The sequence below is a fragment of the Panthera leo genome, chromosome A3, assembly GCF_018350215.1.
Source record: "Panthera leo isolate Ple1 chromosome A3, P.leo_Ple1_pat1.1, whole genome shotgun sequence".
In the NCBI taxonomy this organism is placed as follows: Eukaryota; Metazoa; Chordata; class Mammalia; order Carnivora; family Felidae; genus Panthera; species Panthera leo.
Window position 1 is genome coordinate 15,454,574 of NC_056681.1, and position 6,160 is coordinate 15,460,733.

Consider the following 6,160-nt stretch of genomic DNA (forward strand, 5'->3'; position numbering starts at 1 on the left):
CTCAAGTCATGATCTCCTGGTTCGTGGGATTGAGCCTCGTGTTGGGGCTTGGGATTCTCCGTTTCTCTCTGCCCCTCCCCTGCTCACTCAATCTCTCCCTCAAAATAAATAAACTTTAAAAGAAACCCACAAAAATCCTTGGATTAGATGCTAACCATAGAAGTGAGGATGTTCCCCATGTAAATCCAGATTCCCTGCTTCTTCTGGGAAAAACTCAAGATTTGGCTCCTCTCCGGCTGCATGGCAACAATTGAAAGTTGCTGACAGGGAGGATCCTGTCTGGATGTGGGTTTTCTGCTTTGCCACAGTCTTTACCTGCTTCACTCGTGTCACCTGCGTGGCTTCTACAAGCACTACAGTAGTCGGGTCTGGACAAACCCCATTGATGCCTCTCTCAATCCTGGTAAGAGCCTTTTTGCCAAGGGGGGAACCTGCCCTTAGCTCATCTGCAGGGTTAAACCTTAATTCCAAGGCCTTGGGCTTTGGTCATCTTCCTTTGGTATCACATCACCCAGTGCTTGGCTGGGGTTGGGGGAAGGATACAGAGGAATTAGTAGAAGCAAATCCTCGTGTCACATGCATGTGCCAGAACCCATGCCGTCTCTGCTTCATACCTGAACCCACTTTATCGGCACAACAGTTCCACAGAGTAGGGTCTGTTAGTATCCCCGTTATATGGATGGGGACACCACAGCTAAGAGGTTACTTGTCCCAAGTGACACAGCTTACCAACAGTAGAGGTGGGGTTTGAACCCAGGCATTTGGGCTCCAGATGCTGCTCGGGACCTACAAACACCCCCCGAAGCAGCAAGTCTGGTCTCCGGGGGCCCCCGCCACACCTTGTTTGCCTGAGCTCCGTGAAGCTTGAGTGGGGCTCCCTGTTCTTTATAACCTGATTCTTGCAGAAGGTCCTTCCTTGCATCTGTTAGACCTGGGCCGTCCACTATAGTAGCTGTCGGCCACAGGTGACTCTTTCCATTTAAACACATTTTCAGAAACGAAATTTCAGTTCCTCAGTTGTGCTAGCCACATCTCAAGCGGTCAGTAGCCACATGCAGCTGCTGACTACTCTCTCAGTCAGTGCAGATACAGAGCATTTCCATTGTCGCAGAAATTTCTGTTAGGTCTGTGTTGGGTGATGAAGACTGTGGGTCATGACCTTTCGACTTGGGATTTCAGCTTTTAATAGCTGCTACCTTGTGCTCCAACAGCCTACAGGGAGGTAGGTCGGAGCCTAGAGTACTGTAAGTGCTCACTAAAAGCACTTCATTCTCATCAGCGCCATCTTTGGGTGAGACAGAAGCTCCACAAGGCCCCTGGGTTATCTATTGTGTAAAATTATCCCCAAATTTCAGGGCTTCTGACCACTGTCTCACATAGTGTCTGCAGGCCAGGAAGGTGGGAGCAACTGAGCTAGGTAGTTGTCTCATGAAGTTGTAGTCAAAATGTTGACCTGGGCCAGAGCATCGAGAAGCTTGAGTGGGCTGGAGGGTCCACGTCCAGGATGGCTCACTTATATGTCTGGCAGGTTGATGCTGGCTGTTGACAGGAGGCCTCAGTTCCTTGGCATGTGGACCCTCAGAGGGCTAATGTCCTCATTACATAGCGGCTGGCTTTTCCCAGAAAGCGATCCTAGAGAGCCAGGTGGAAGCTCCAATGCCTTTTATGGCCAAGCCTTTGGTCACTCACTGTTACTTCCACACTATCCTATTGGTCACACAGGTCAGCCATATTCATCGCGAAAGGAGACTGCAGAAGGGAAGGGCAGGAATACCTTCAGGAGGCAAGACTCCTCAGAAGCCATCTCAAAGGCTGGTTACTATAGCCTTGTTTCTGGTCAACTCTGCACAGGACTTAATTTATCTAGAGAGTGGACTCTGAGTGGGACTTGGTATAATATTATTTCTGAGAATTGGGCACAGGATGCAAAGTGGATTTAGACAATATTGAGCCTTTTTTGCTCATGATCCTGCCATCTTTTCTGAAACCAGAGAAGCACTGACCCCTATATGGGGCCATTCTTCATGGGGCATTGGGAGGCCTACAGGCCAAATAGATTCCTCCTTGGAAATCATTTGCTATGTAGTTTTGGGGGATGGGATGGTCAGAATTCTAAGATGGCCCCCAAGATTTTTACCTCCTGTTGTATACACCAGTATATTCCTTCCCCTTGAATGTGGGCAGGATCTGTAACCATGATGGATGCCACTCCTATGATTGGGTTACATCAGACGGGAAAGACAAAGGGGTTTTGCAGATGTAATTGAGGTCCCAAATTAGTTGATTTTTTTAGTTATTAAAAGGGGAGATTACCCTGGGTGGGCCAAGCTTAATCAGTTGAAAGCGATAATAAGAGGATCCGGAACCTTCTTGGTAAGAGAGATGCTCTCCTGTTGGCCTTGAAGAAGCAAGCTTCCATGAGTTCTACAGCTACAAGGATGTGAATTTTGCCAACAACTCTGTGAGCCTGGAGTAGGACCCTTTGCCTCCGAGAGACCGCCCTGTCAGCCCCGGCTCACACCTTGATTATGGCCTTGGGAGACCCATAGCAGAAAACCCAGCTAAGGGGCGCCTGGATGGCGCAGTCGGTTAAGCGTCCGACTTCAGCCAGGTCACGATCTCGCGGTCCGTGAGTTCGAGCCCCGCGTCGGGCTCTGGGCTGATGGCTCGGAGCCTGGAGCCTGCTTCCGGTTCTGTGTCTCCCTCTCTCTCTGCCCCTCCCCCGTTCATGCTCTGTCTCTCTCTGTCCCAAAAATAAATAATAAAAAACGTTGAAAAAAAATTAAAAAAAAAAAAAAAAAAAAAAAAAAAGAAAACCCAGCTAAGCTGTGCTTGGGCTCCCGATCCATGGAAACCGTAAGGGCAATAAATGGGTGTTATTTTAACTGCTGTGTTTGTGGTAGTCTGTTACACAACATAGACAACCGATACAGGCAGGTCACTTACTCCCTCTGGACAATCAATTTCTCCATCTGCCAAATGGAGGGGAGTGCAGAGTCTGGATCATCTGTAAAAATATTTCTGGAGTAACGACAATGACAGCAACTGTCCCACAGAAAGTGGTTACAGTGGGCCAGGCCCTGTTGCTTTACATATATTGGTTATTTTATTCCTCACGACATCCCGTGAAACAAATACTTCCCCTTTTACAGAAGGAGGAACTGAAGCACAGAGAGGTTAAGTGACTTGAACTTGCCAAATGTGCCTGGCTTAAACACACAACTTTGTTTCCAAGATGGGTTGTTGTCTGGAAAGCCACTGTTTGAACTGCATTCCTGGATCTTAAGGTGATTCTTCTGAAAATACATATGAGTAATTAGTGTGGGAAGAAGAAGTGTGCGCGCGCACACACACACACACACACACACACACACACACAACCAGGACAAAATCAGCCAAGCCTAGGACACCCCTAGCCTGGATGAGGCAGGGATGCACTCTTCCAGGCACCAGCCAGCGTTGGGGAGGAGGATGTTTTGAACCAGATGAAGGCTTGGGAATGAGCTTGGTAGAGTGGGCTCTACCTCAGCACTCTATAATCGAACCCATTTAGAACCCATGTAATGAAACCATAAAGACCTTGGCCACAAGGCTCTGCCTTCCCCTAGAACTCTGCCTGCCTCTGGGGCGATCAGCCAGCTATGGCAGGTGTTGACCACTTTGCCCACTGAAAGCATTATTATGCCAATACTGCCCCGCCTGCCTTTGTCCCTTGGGGTCAGGAAGAGAGCCAAGCCTGCCTGGAGGGCCTTTTTTTTGGTAAGTATGGTCAGGGATGACTCTTGGAAAACTTAGTGGATATTATCTTATTGGTTTTATTCCCATCAAATAAGGCTGCTTCCCCCCTCCCTCTCTGTCTTCTGGGTCTGTGCACTCAGCAGTCTACATCCTAACCCAGGGAGGAAGGTGTCTGAGAATTTTACCCACACTGTGGTTAATGTGAGACTCTTTGGGGAAGCCCCACTTAAAAGAAACAAATGAAAGCGAGAAACCGAAAAGTCAATGCTTAAGCATGTAGACTAGTAGTTCATGGTGGAAACTCAGGCAACATGAGAGCTGGTAAGCTAGGAGATTTTAGAACAGAGATTTTGGCTTTATTCTCACTCTGTGAGAACCTCAGAGTCCCAGATTTAGCATTAGGAGTATAGGACTTAAATTAGGCTCTGCTATCAACGTGCTCTTGGAGCTTCATGGGCCTTCTCTCCGAGCCTGAGTTTCCCCGTCTGTAAAACGAGTGGGGAATATGGGCTTAGAGCAATGATTCTCAACCCTAGGGTTCCCATCCTGACAGTGTGAAAATGTGAAGATTATCTTTTAATACCCTCACAGTTCTCTAAGGATACGCGAAAACTTAATTCTTGGGAGGGAAACAGTGCCACCTGCTGGTCTCACTTTACACTCGCAAATATACAAACTGCCAAGGCAATGAATGCTTGGCAATTTGGTATTTATTGAGCCCCGCTCAAAGTTCAAGGTCTGGTAATGCACCCTCTAGGACACACACCCATGAGCCTCTTTCCCCATGAGCTCACAGTCTAGAGGGGACAATTGACATATACATAAAGCCCTTTCATCCAGGGTGGGTGGTGACATGGTCCCAGGGAAGTTCTAGGGGAATACGGGGGTGGGTCCAGGGCATATGAATTGTGCACTCAAGGCTTAGAAGGGCCTTTCTTGATTTTATGCTCTGTTGTCACGGTCTTGAAATTCTAAATAGTTTTTGCACAAGGGGGCCATACATTTTCATTTTCTTCTTTTTTTTCCCATACATTTTAGTTTTGCACTGGGTCCCCTAAAGTATGTAGCTGGTCCTGCCTTAGGGAAATCTTGAAAGAGGTGACATTTGAGCTGGATTTGGAGATCAGGGCAGTAGGTGGAGGGAGAGGAAAGAAGGAAGTTTATTCTAGTGCGGAAGGCAAGGTGAAGGCCTCTGTGGCTGGATGGCGTGAGGAAAGGACACAGACAGTGGGTTGCTGCAAGGGGGTGGAGTGGGAAGGGACTGGATGTCAGATTCAGGTTCAGGGCTAAGAGGACCTCTGAGCACAGTACTGCAGCTGGAACTTAGAAGACAGGCCAAGGCTTTGAGGTCACAGACTTCCACGTGGGTGCATACGTGGGACCGAGGGTCCTATGGTGCCCCGAGGGGTGTGCAAAAGAAGACAGGGCTGCATGGAGGGGCCTGGGCTTTCAGGCCAACCTAGGATCTTGGCTTCCAGGACTCCTGCCTTGTGAAGTGGCAGAGGAAGTCCTCGAGCACAGGGCTGAATGGGCCCTTGTGCCCCAACACCCTGCTGTGAAACTCATTCTAAGTGGCTTCGTGCTTCAACAGTATCACGGGGCAGTGAGAGCAAACTCTTCTGAAGCAGGCACTCACGTAGGGGACATTTCCCATTCAACTTGTCCCCTGCATTCCTCAGCCAGGATTCACTCTCAGGGGCCATGAAGGGCCCTTAAACAAGCTTCTCTTTCCTGATCATAGTGAGTTTCAGCCTGCTGATGGCAGATGACAGATCTTCACTATAATTTGGGGAAGTTTAAAGAGCAAAGGTCACTTCCTCCCCTTGGGAAATGTCAGCTTCTTCCTCACGGGCTTCCCACCCCCCCCCCCCCCCCCCCCCGCCGGGAGAGAAACTTCCTGGGGAATGAGCCCTTCTCAGAATTCCAGGAAGGGCTCAGAGGAGTGAGAGCCTTGAACCCACATTTTAGAGCAGTTGTCCCCATGGGGCACCACAGGGACTGGACCAGGTAGCTGGCACCCACATATATCTATATCCATGGCTCCAACGGCCTGAGCCAGGACCCTGCCTGGTTCTTCTGCTTCCCGGTAAAGCACAGACTTGACAGGGGGTGGGCAGGTTGATCAGGGCAGACTGTCATTTGGTTCCTGGTTCCCATGCTGAGAAGCTCCTCTCTCAGCTGGGTTACTGTCCAGCTGATCCCAGGAGTTCAGCCTAGAACTGTCCTGTGTTTTGTATCTTACGTTTGCCCCTGAGCCTGGGGTGCATCTTTGCTTAGACTGGGGGGATAGCTAGTAGGGAACTCAACCCCAGAGCCAACAGGTGGGCCCCAGGACAGGGACAGGTGTTCAAGAATGCTAGCTGCTTCTGAACCTCATTCCTTCTCCAGAAAGGGTCAAAATGGCAGGCTCTCTGCTCCATTG